The 13,007-nt window shown below is 43.6% G+C and overlaps 1 protein-coding gene across 3 annotated transcripts in view; it reads right to left on the bottom strand.

Annotated features, from left to right (window-relative positions):
- Positions 1-721, bottom strand: part of ANO4 (anoctamin 4) — a 242,626-nt gene extending 241,905 nt beyond the window's left edge. For all 3 annotated transcript variants that reach the window (XM_014530042.1, XM_014530041.1, XM_005882339.2), the window contains exon 1: positions 24-721. The gene's annotated coding sequence lies outside the window, so the exon portion shown is untranslated. The remainder of the gene's footprint in view (positions 1-23) is intronic.
- Between the last annotated feature and the right edge of the window lie 12,286 nt (positions 722-13,007).

The following is a 13,007-nucleotide window of genomic DNA, read 5'->3' on the forward strand; positions in this document are numbered from 1 at the left end:
GCTCATTCAAGGCAAGCACTTACCATAAAAATAGAAAGAGTCAACAGAAGGAGAAGGGATCCTTCCTCAGCGTCTCAGGCAAGAAAAGAAATCCACCATCAGGCTCCAGGCAGGGCTGGGGATGCGGCCAGCAAAGTGATGAAAGGCAATAAAACCACCACACAGGAGTCCTTTTCAGCCTCCCCAGGGGCCCGCATACAGTTGTCTGTGCTGTGAAAACCCTGAGAAGTCTGGAACAGGACTCTCCCGAGAGCGAGCCGGAGTGAAAGCAGCCTGGCGGATTTCAGCAGCCTCAGAGCATCACGCCCAGGACTGGTCCTCCCCCGGGTGCAGGGGCGGCAAGGTCTGGGGAGGCTGAGCAGCGCACCGGGCTGGGGTCAGGAAGGCGAGAAGAGGAGCCTCTTTGGCGTGGAAGGAACTGCCAGCGAGAATATCAGTATTCCACATCAGTTATTGCCAGCGACCAATCAGCCCAGCCAGGGGGCCGTGTCAGTGTGACAGGAGAGCAGCCGCCGATGGCAGCCGGTTCTGAGAGGCAGAACAGCCCCCTGCCTCCACAGAAGTTTAGAAAGATGGGCGATTTACCTTCCACCCAGCTGCTGATAAGATCTGCTTGTTATTAAAACCAAGAAGCAACACCCCATAGTTACAACAGCTACTCGGAAGTTTCCTGCACAGCCCCCAGCATCTGTATCAGAAGCCGACCTGAAACCCACTCTAAATGATGCCGATGGCCTCTCACAGACCAGGCAGCCCCGCTCATGTGCCCAGAGAGGTCACCACGAGGACAGCAATGGCACTTTGCCCAAAGCGCAGGATGACATGACCAGGGGCCGGCCTCCCTATGTCACAAGTGAGAAATGTAGACAGGAAAGGTTCAGGGTCTCTCCAGAAATTTGCATCTCTGGTCATTCATTTTCTCGTGCAATCTGTTCAGGACGGGTTTATAAAGATGGAAAATGTTTTCCTGAGGTCTCTGAACTCACCCATCAGACACAGATGATGTGGTTCTGGATAAACAACCCTGTAGCATAATTCACAGTGCCACTGAAGTTTGGGAAAGTCTGAGCTAGACTAAGGGAAGCAGTGTGCAGTCTGTTCAGGACGGGTTTATAAAGATAGCTAACGTTTTCCTCTGAGGTCTCTGAACTCACCCATCAGACACAGACGATGTGGTTCTGGATAAACAACCCTGTAGCATAATTCACAGTGCCACTGAAGTGTGGGAAAGTCTGGGCTAGACTAAGGGAAGCAGCAGAGGAGAAATCCCACACTGGTGACTAAAGGATGAGTGAGGAATTTTACACTCCTCCCACTTGCCTTTCCCCCCCAATTCTATTTTAATATGAAACCTATACACTCAGTACCTATATTAATTACTTAGAGTTCGCTGATGATTAAGTTGGGGAAGCACGTTCTAAAGTTAAATGCCAGTCGAATTGGACTCCACAGTAAAACATCAGAACTTTTTTTTTTTAACTTGGAGAGATTGCTCTTGGGTCACCTGTTGTGTGTGTGTGTGTGTGTGTGTGTGTGTGTGTGTGTGTGTGTGTGTTTTGTTTTGTTAATCCTCACCTGAGGATATTTTCCCCATTGACTTTTAGAGACTGTAGAAGAGAGATACAGCAACTGGTTGCCTCCCATATGAGCCCCAACCGGGGTCTGGGATTGAGTCTGCAACTCAGGTACCTTCCCTTGACTGGAATTGAATCTGAGACCCTCTGGGCATGCAGGCCAGCGCTCTGACCACTTAGCAACACTAGCCAAGGCCTGGGTCACCTTTTTATCTTTGCAGGAAAGGTTAATTCCCTTGTGCTAGCAAAGAGTTAATAGGGAAATACAAATATCCCTGAGTTTATTTTTCAGGTGACTTCCTTGATATAGTTTTTCATTTTAGTTCTCTGCTTTTTACCTCCAAGATGAAGTATCATCTGGACATTTGGTTGTGATGTCTACGCAGAGGCAAGCTCACTCTGGGGAGCCTGGATACCACAGCTTAACACCAGGGTGGGGCTCCCAGGGAACAGTTAACTCAGCACCCAAGTGCGACCCACCAGGAGGTCATTAAAATGTTCTGCATCAAAGATAAATGTAATAAAATTAAATTTTTGCAATGAGGAAAGGGCATGGTGTTAGGGCAGTCCTATGTACATTAACTAGGAAATCCTGGGAGCCTGACTCTCAAATTCTGTGCTATTGTTCACTTCAGTGCAACTCCAGTGAGCAAACATTGAAAAGGCACCCACTATGTGTCAGGGGTACAGAGATGAGTGGCAGGCCCTTCCTTCAAGATAGTCTCAAGGACAAATTAAAAAAAAATTTTTTCCCCAAAATTTCAACACTGTGATGCTTGCCAAGACAGAAAATGTTCTACTATTTTAATGTCCCTGATAAAACCAAACCATGAGGTTGGACTTTAGACTCAATGTTCCAATTTAGCTTAATAAGGTGTTTTCTCATCATCAAAACCATTTTGGAAATATAAATGCACAAATCATTTTTTTAATCTAATTGAAACATGAAAAGGGTTTTTAACTCCATGTTTGCTTTTATCAGCATCATCAGTTTCTGACCCTGCAAAAACATGGCCAGCATAACAAAGACTATATTTAATAAGGGAATATAATTTCAAGCTCCCAAAGTAATTGAGATTAATACTGTTTGCGGAACAGATTCAATACCTTGAATATATCGGGTGAAAATGAAGCATGAAAGTGATAAAACTGCAGAATTATAAATTACTTAATAGGTTAAATAATTAAATTATATAACAATCCGTCAATGAAAGCAGGCATTCCGGTCACTTACTCAAATGTAATTAATTTTTAAAGTTTGGTGACTCCTCCACTCCTCCCTCCTCAAGAGAGAATAGAAAACACCTCATGTTTCAGACAGCGACAAACACCAATTAATCTTTGTAAAGTACAAAATATTTAGCCAAGTCGATTAAACGTGGGACAGTGTGGAGGACTGTCTTTGCTCACTGGTGGGACACTGGTACCTAATGCCTAATGGGTTTTCAATAGCTAATTGTTAGATGGCCATGTGAATGGCCAAGTGACTCTGGCGAACATTCTACAGCAGCATGATGTAATGCCTTTTAAGACTCCAAGGTTTTCTGAATGATGTGGCTATACCTGCCATTTGTTTAAGAGAAAAAAAAAAGATAGCTTTTTCAGGAAATGTGCTTCAGAGCCTCTTGCTGACGAGCTTTATACAGTCTGAAAGCCAACGATTCTTTAAAGCTCAGTCTTTCAACAACAAAACTGGATTCTACCTTCTGTAAAGAGCCTGAAGAGAAAACAGAAAGACACGCCTCTTTTCCAGATCGCCATAACACCGTGGTTCCTTACCTAACATGTACATTCTCCATCAGCATTCAGTGGGAGGACTAAAATGAAGAGGGCACAGGATGCGCTGTTACTCTTTCCTCACCAGAGGTCACTGGCTAAGAATAATTTCCCCAAAATGCTTAGTAGGCGGGCTCTCATCCATGCAACAGTTCCAAATACATAAAAGGTAAGTAACCTGCAGCACATAGAGCCATAGCATCCACGCCTTCAAAAATTCCTTTGCTCTCAGCATTTCTCAACCTGAAGAATCCTATGGGATCATCAAAGATCAAATCATAAAGAAAGAATAAGAACACAGACCTATAACTTTTTCTCCTGTTTTTGAGGCTAGAAAAATAAATCAATGGCCAGCTTGAAGAATCAGGCAGAAATTGAGCTGAGTCTGGGGAAACCAAAATACGGAGCACAAGTACACGTGTGTATGTGTGTGTACATGTGTGCGCGTGTGTGTGTGTGCGCGCACGCAAATGGAAAACTAATGTGTGCATCCAAAATCCAGTTGGTGTGTCTCTATATCCAATTAGTCCTTCAGTCTCATCGGTGTCATTGCCACATTTCTCTTCAAGACATAACTAGGGATTACAACCAATCCAGAGCCTTGTTCTTGCTCCTCAACTATTACAGGAGCTTCTAGACTTACCCCTGATTCAATCCAACCTCCCCTTGCCAACAACATTTGCTTTCTAAAACACAGCAAATATAATCATGCCAATTCCCTTGCCAACAAGCCTGGGATGGTAAGGCCAATTACAGCACCTCCTGAGCCTGGCATTCAAGGCCCCCCTGCAATCAGACTTCCATCTACCAGCATCATTTCCCACCATTACTTCCTATACACCCCACGCTCTCCAAACACACACTTACTTACTATTCCCCAAAGACACCATATTCTTCTATTGTAATAATCTCTTTTTCCTAAACCTTTCTTGCTTTTTTTCTCCCTGGGAAACCCTGCTATTCATCCTTCAAGGCCCAGTTTTTTGGTCATCTTCTTGGTAAGGCCTCTCTTGAATTCCCCAGAGTACTTAATTACGTCTTCCTCTGTATTCCTATAGTATTTTTTTTCTTGGCTTGTATTACAGTGCAAACAGCACTATGCTATGTTAGTACCTTCCAACCTACTTAATTGGGCTCCTGTGATATTCCCAGCGTCTGGAACACAACAGTTGCTCAGTAAATACATGATGAATGAGTCCATCTTTTATGCCTCTTCTTCAGTGAAAAGCACTTTGAGGAAAGTACAAATCTGTCTTCTGGCAGCCTGGAGGACTACAAGCTTCTGAGTCATAAATATCTCCTCCTTCAATCTGGGGTTTCTGTGGTTTGAGGACAGAGCCCTCAATTAGAATCAGAAGAGCCACGTTCCAGCCCTGTTCCCGGTATCACCTCAGGTAATCTCTTAAGTGAGAAAAGTAAAACCTGTCCTGATTACCTTTAAGGGCTCTTCTGAGCTACAAATAAGACCCTGCAAAGTAATTTACAAATTATAAAAGTAGGTGATATCGGCACAATTACTACCACTGTCATCACTGTTTGACAGTCATTGTTGTTAACATCCCATCAAAGCCATCCCACAATTCATTAAAGCCAGCCTAGGAGGCCAGTGACTCAGCATTTAGTCATTCCAATTGTCTTGCTTCAATTCTCCTGGTCTGCAGTTGGGGGAGGGATGGAAAAGTAGGAGGCCCTGACTTAGGTCCTAGCTCTGCTACTTCCTAGCTATATAGGCCTCGTCTCTGAGATCTGGTTACTTCCATTTTCTAAAAGTAACACTGCCTACCTCATTACACTGCTGAATGAGACGAGGTATACATCTATATGTAGTACATATACATCCTATATAATAAAAGGGTAATATCCAAATGGACCAAACAGCAGGACGACCGGTCACTATGATGCACGCTGACCACAATACAGGAGCTGCCCCAGCCCGCAGGCCCTGACAGCCTGATGGGGATCTGCCGGCCAACCTCTTGGTCCCTTCCCCCGGCCAGCAGGCTCCCTGCCGGCCAACCTCTTGGTCCCTTCCCCCCGGCCCGCAGGCTCCGTCCAATTGCCCAATGGTGAACAGGGAACAGGGGGTGAGGGTGGGGGGGCGGGGATGGCCTAGGACCATACCCATGTACGAATTTTGTGCACCGGGCCTCTAGTCTATTATATTTCTGAGTCTCTAATAGCATTCCAAGACTGCTTGGCAAAAGGTAGCCATTTTTCCCTGACTCCAGAATATCTACATACCCTCCAACCATTGCCCTCCTTCTGTTTCTTGAACTCAAAGAGCTCATTCCCACTCCAGGGTCTGTGTCTGTTTCCTCTGCTCCACCCTTTTCCTTAGATCCGGGCACAGCTTGTCAAAAAGGATTCCTTGACCCCATCAATCATTTTCCAGCGCATTACTTTCTTCATCCTTCTCATAACACCTATCTCGATCTGTGACCATTTTATTTCTTTGATTGTCTATTTAACATTTGCCCTCTGCAGTACAATATATGCTTCTGTTAGTCAAGAATTTTTTATTTGTGCTTCTCATTGTGCCCAGAGACTAAAATAGTGTCCAGCACACAATATATACTTGGGAGACATTCTTGAGTATGTACAGCATGATCAAAGTTTTATAGTTGTTCCCATGTTCTTTACATCTGCACAAAGTTCCAATTATCCTTAACTACTGAAGGGGAATGAAAGCTTGAAGGTCACTTATAGGGTACAGAGGGAGTACCACAATGTTCAAATTTATATAGATAGTTAATAATGTGTAACACTCAGTAACAGACATTAAAAATGTTATGACAAGGATCACCTATCAGTAACATGCCCACTCCTGCCCTCATTAGAAACAAGGATTACACAAGAATGGCAAGCTGACCCTCATCTACATAACTGGGACTGAAATACTGAGCAAATATGGTAGGTTATGTTATTGAATAAATCAGGAGGTTTATTCAATCTTTATTTCACATTTTGTGTTAAAATTGCTCTATTCCAAGCTGATCTTCAGAAGAAATTGACAAGGTCCTTGATCTCTAAAGCATCAACTGGAACAAATGGTTTCAGAGGATCAGGAGCCCAGGAATCTAGACAATTTCTCCTTCCTCCCAGGGAGCTGTCTGGTAAGTGAGATCCAGAAATCCTCCCAAGCCTGACCATGTCATCCCTGTTTTCTGATTATCCCAGCCTGAGAGGAGGCCTGATAAATAAATAACCATGGCAATCCTTTATAATGTATGAAGGTTACTTTCTCATCGTCATCTGGAAGGACACAGTTTTCAATTAGAGTATTTTCACATTAGCAATAGCATGCCAATCTACCAAAGAGTCGTGAATTTGTCATTGGCAGAAAATAGCTAACAGGTAACTTAAAAAAAAAACAACGAACATTCTAGAATGAACATTGAACACACATTTTTCTCCTAAGCCTGTTCTTCCTCTGGCTTTCTTTTTTCCTGTTTAAGAACATCACTATCTACTCTGTTGCCCAAAGAAAATGACATTTATTGGACTCTTACATAGAAAACTGCTTAGACCACTTTTTAGGGTATCTAGAGATGTCAGTGCCGTCTTTACTTTAACTCATCTTATCCTTGTCACCTCCTGAACATTTCTTTCTTCCTTCTGTCCACTGCCCAAATCTAGCCACCAAGTCTCCCTGGGCTAATGTGATAGTCCCAGAAGCAATCACCCTACCTTGAGTCTCACTCTGTCCAATCCATCCCTCCCAGCTACCTAAGGATTTTTAAATGAAAACACCATCATATCCTCTCCCACTAAAAACTATTTTCTGCTTCTTACCACATGCAGGAAGAAGGACACCCTTAACCTATCACGAGAGACCCCGTGACTGTTCTCCTACCTTTCGTCTTGCCATTACACCCCACTTGGGTCCTCCCATTCATCCATGTCCTAATACTCGGAACCTGCCAAGCTACTCAGTTTCTGGGTCCTGGCACAAACTTTTCCATTACTTAGAATTTCTTGTCTCTGCCTTATTCTTCAAGACCCGACTCAAGCATCTGCCTCCTCTTGGAAGCATTCCCTGACACTCATTCTCTACACTCTAATCGAGTTAACCATCTCCAAGTCATGGCACTGATCACACAGCATTAAAACTGGAAAGTCCTAGTCCTGAGTTTTACTCACCTTTGTAACCCCAAAAACAAACTCTCCCTGGAGAAACTCAAATGCAAGTTATAGAACGTCTAGGTCTCACAAGACTATTCCCTGAGGGATAACAGAGTATCTTACCTATCTAACTCCTCAGCTTATTAAAATGCCTGGCACATATGGATGCTCAGTATATATTTGCGGAGTTGGTTTTAATAGGATTGGCCAAAAAAAAAAAATAGATCCTTCAATTCAAGGAATTTAGAAATCCTCCTGAGCTGATTTCTAATTAGCTCATTTTTTAAAAAATTAAATCTAAAAATTCTCCTCCTTGAGATTATAAAACACCACAAGCATTAATTTACTCCACAAAGATTCGTCCCCTGAAGCTCCCAGCTTTTAATGGTAACCCAACTAATTGAGGCACCTTAGGGAAAATAAAGATTCCAAACATACTTTCTACTTTGAATTGCCCGGCAGAGGAAAGGGTATTGATTCTCTCAGACAGATGGGGCTTCCTGGAGATGTTTCACCAGCATTTCAATTTCAAGGGGGAAGAGCCCTGTCCTTCTGAGTGCAAAATTCCACTGTTAAGAGCAGGGCTACTGGCCCAGCCCATGAACCCATGAACCCATGAACCCATGAACCCATGAAGAGGCTACCGGTTTGATTCCCAGTCGGAGCACAGGCCCAGGCTGCAGGCTATATCCCCAGTAGGGGGTGTGCAGGAGGCAGTCAATCGATACTGTTTCTCTCTCATCAATGTTTCTATCTCTCTATCCTTCTCCCTTAAAAAAAATCAATAAAAATATTTTTTAAGAAAAACAGGGCTACCAACAGGCTGTGGGTGTTCCTTAGAAACCCAGTGCCCTGCCCAACATATAGGCACCATTATAAGAAGGGGGGTGGCTTGAGGAGAGCTGGCAAGACCCAGGGCTTACAAGTCAGAGGATTATCCAACTTCCTTGCCCACGCCCCTACCTCACAGGAAATTAGCTACAATGCATAATTTTGTCTCACTTTTCTGCAACCAAATTTGAGTTCTATTATTTGAGTTCAGAGGAGAAAACAGAATGAGCATTTTAAAGGACTATGACATGCTTTTATTTGGGTGAAATGAAACTAGGCCATACACTGACCACTCTGCGCCTTTGTAAGCAGGATTTTTCCTTTATGAATCTTTAAGAAGTCGCTTGAACCTCTAACAAAAAAAAATAATCTATCACTGGTGGAAATGCAAAAATCATACAGCTATTTTAGAAGACAGTTTAGTGTTTCCTTACAAAACGAAATATACTCTTAAGCTCTTACCATGCAGTCCAGCACTCCTTGGCATTTACCCAAAGGAGATGAAAACTTACAAACACACAAAAACCTGCACATGGATGATTATAGCAGCTTTATTCATAGTTGCCAAAACTTGGCAGCAGCCAAGATGTCCTTCAGTGGGTGAATGGATAAACTGTGGTACACCCAGACAATTAAACATTATTCAGTGCTAAACAGAAATGAGCTATCAAATCCACGAAAAGGCATAGAGGAATCCTAAATGTGGATTACCTACTGAAAGAAGCCAGTCTGAAAGGGCTACATACATATGATTCCAACTATATGACATTCTCTGTAAAAAGCAAAACTATGGAGACAGGTCAGTGATTGCCTGGGATTTGGAGAGGAGGGAGGGATGACAGATAAGACACAGGAATTTTAGGGCAGTGAAACTACTCTGTAGGATTTTATAATGGTGGACACAGGACATTATATATTTGTCAAAACCCATAGACTGTATAACACAAAGAATAGTAATCCCTAACAAAAAATTTGGACTTTGACTGATAATGTATCAGTGCAGGTTCTTCAGTTATAATAAATGTACCACTCTGGTGGGGGCTATGGATAATGGGGGAGGCTGTGGGTGTGGGGAAGTGGTATATGGAAATTCTCTGTGCTTTTTGCTCAATTTTGTTGGGTCCCTAAAACTGCTCTAAAAAATAAATTCTATTTAAAATCTGAATTTCCCTGTAGACTAGGTAGTTTTTTTTTTACAAGTTTCAGTTGTCATATGAAATAGACACTTCTATAAAACAAAGGGCTTTATTAAAAAAAGATATAGAAAGGACTCCCCATACCCCACACAAAGCAAAGTTAAGTTCTAAGAAAGTCACTGTGACATACACACAGACAAATCTCATGGTCCTGGTTTTACACCTCAGAACCCGAACTATGAGTTTTATATTAGCTGGACTATTTTGCTGATCCAATTTCCACGGTCAGGGTCTAGCAAACCAGAGCACTGTGAAGATATTGTAAATTCCCCTAAAAATTATAGAGAAAAGAATTCTTCCTTCCTTCTATGGCTCCTCCCCTTTTAATCTGTATTGTATAACTACCTAGCACTAAAACAGAAAAGTGCGTTTGTGTATATTTTAAAAAATAGCATGCATGTCTTTATGCATGAGTAAGGACAAAAGCAGCTACAAAACACTTAAGGAATGCCTATCAATTATCACATTTCAACTGCAATTGCAAGGAAATGAGAGTGAAAGGGATGTCTTTATAGGAGAAGAGAACTGGAGCTGCTGGGTCTGGAGAACAGGAGACAGTGGGGAGGAAGAAGGGGCACCTCCATGAGGAAAATAGTCACTGTTTTCCCCGAAGTTCTCATGGCGGCAGGTAGAGGAAGGTCATTCCCGTTCAAGTTATGGCCAGAAGGTAAGAGAGAACTGGGTCAGGAGCGAATCCGCTTGTTCATTCATACATTCGACAAATATCTGGTTAGCACCTGCCAGTGACAGATGTTGTAGATGGTGGAAGACAGGGAGTTCAGCAAAATGTGATGAGCAGTAGCAAAACCACACACAGCAGAGAGCTTGGTGAGAGGGATGCCAAGGGTGCCTTGCTCACACCTGACTCCTCATTTATTTTAGTCTCCCCTCACACAGAGGCCGACAAACACACACCTACCGTTACCAGACTCCTTGAAGCTAGGACTCTGAAGGACAATCAGGTTACACTAATTCGATGCATCTGCATGAGGTTTGGAAGGTGAAAGGGACACAGAGACCGTCTTCCTGACCTCTTCTGGCTGCTTTCCGCTCTGACGAGTAAGATCATGGGGGTGTGAGGTTTTTCTGCAGCACCGTTCCGAGATCCGTCATCGCTCTGGGTGGGGACAGGCGGTGGAGGAGCAGTGGGGTCACTGGCTTCCTGGTTCATGAATAACAGCACTGGCAGAAGTTCTTGAACTCCAGACTTCTAATAGAGACCTGAGAGGTAGCCCCTTCTTCCTGTGCCTGCTCCTCTAACCCCGCTCTGATTTTCTAATCCCTACCCCTACGTTAGATGCTTTCCTGATTAAAACACCCAGAGTGGCCTCTGTTTCCTATACTGAATCTGACTGGTACAGCCAATAAAGAGTTTTAAGCAGAGAGAGATATGATCAGATCTGTGCTCCAGGGAGTGACCTTGACAGCTGCTAGAAGACTGACTGGAGAGAAGGCAGGTGAACTAAAAACAGATCCAGAAAACCCTTACGAATTTCAGCTAAAACTAGTTGCCTGGAATACTTGGACTGAATGAAACATGTGTCGTGGGAATAGAGAAGAGGAGAAGGGAATACGTTATTTCATAAGGAGACCTGACAGGATCTATTGGAAATGGGGTGGGATGGAGTAGAACTGAAACTTGGCCCACAACTTCATCCTGCCTCTGCTGAGGCCCTTTGCAATGTTCCCACCACACTGTGTGTTCTTCACCATCACAGCACCCATCACACTTCCTTAAAACTGACCCTCTCCTCATGCTTCAGACCAGCCTTTCTTGCTTTTTGTTGCATCTTCGGTGCAAAGAGCAGTACATGGCCCATGATAGAGTGCTCAGTGCACACTGGTTGGATGGAAACAAGATTACATAGCTGGTGATGACAGAGTTGAGGTTCAAAGCCAGGTCTCTCTGACTCCAAAGTCTGTGCTCCTCATTATGCCCCCACAGCTTCTATGAGAACAGGGAGCTAGAGAACACAACTAAAGACTGGCCAGAGCGGACAGAAAAGCAGCAGAGAAATGCTAGGACACAGAAGCGGATCAATAAAATAAGGGCAGACTAGAAAGTGCCCAGAGGAATCCATAAGCAGGTGACCTTGGATAGGGCAAAACAGGGGAGAGGTGTAGAAGCTATACTTTTGGGGAGTAAAAGAAGAAAGAATAAGGACTTCCTATAGGCCACATTCAACAAGTTTGATGGTAATTGGAAGGATGGAAGTCAGACTATTATAAGATGGAGAAACCAAGTCAGTCATGAGGTGCTTATGCGGCAAAGAACAGTGAAAGGTGGAAACCAGAGATGTAAGGAGTAAAGGCCTCAAAAATGAAAAGTCCTGAAAAGATGGAAAGAGTGCATGGCCCAGCCATTGATAAAGGAGGGAAGGCCCCCATCTGATATCTACAAAGGAAGCAATGGGGACCTGAGGCATTCCTTCCAGTTTGCCAATGAGCCTGACAGATATGATGCATTTGCACTGGTCAGGGTACACACAAACAGAAATGAGTTCTTTCCTTTTCACTGGAATCCCATCAACCCATTGGGAGCAATGGTCATCTCAGGCAGACAGGAAGCGCTGATAAGAAGTTAAACTGGTCTTCGGTTAGCCAAAAGAAAGCTACCGCTAATTCTCATTCATTCAATGCTGCCTTCTTCAGTCTTCCAAAATTCATGGTAAGGGACATTAAAAGGATCCTTCATGGCAAAACAGTTATTAACTGTCAGTAGACTTAGAGACTATGTCAGCAGAAGTGTAGAAATGCACAGAATACAAGCAGATATTATTTTAAATAGCTAAAAATGGTGTGGCCAGAAAACAAATAGAATACAATCAAGCAGTAAATACAGGGTGTCCCCCAAACATGTATATAGTCTGCGAGAAAAAATTACCTTCAAAGGAAAAGAAACAGCGATGGATTATCTGAAAGGCATTCACTTTTCCATTTTTGATCTTTGTGGAAGAAATAAAGGCAGTAGTTCAGGGACCAGCGGGTGGGCCCTGACAATGAAGGGGATTGTTTTAAAATCTTAATTTAATTAAATTAATCCTTAAAGCCAGCTCTTAAAGGCTACCATTAGTTTTACAACAAATTCAAGTAGCCCCTTCACATTAAAAGCTACTCTTGTCAAACAAGAGACCACTAAAAGTATTTCATCAACAGATTCCAGCCATTATACTAGAGCCTGAACCCCTTGACCCTGGCAATGAGAGGTCTAGAAAGAAAAAAAAGCATCTTCCCAGGCAGGCAGGGCCCTGGGTCATTTCTGGTGCATAATCCCAGAGTGATTTCGAACCAAACCAGTAACTTCCCAAGCTCTGGCTTGTGCCTGGGTCACTTCAGAGGGCTCTCGGGAGTTGGTTCCCACTGCTTCAACTCCACCAGCCCCTCACTCACCACCCAGAACAGGTGGGGACATCTGAGCACCCAGACACAGAGACGTGCCCAGAACAGGCCTGGGAGCCGGACCGCCTGGCCTGGAGTCCCCGGTCTACACATTCCTGGCTGGGTAACC

The sequence above is a fragment of the Myotis brandtii genome, unplaced genomic scaffold, assembly GCF_000412655.1.
Source record: "Myotis brandtii unplaced genomic scaffold, ASM41265v1 scaffold708, whole genome shotgun sequence".
In the NCBI taxonomy this organism is placed as follows: Eukaryota; Metazoa; Chordata; class Mammalia; order Chiroptera; family Vespertilionidae; genus Myotis; species Myotis brandtii.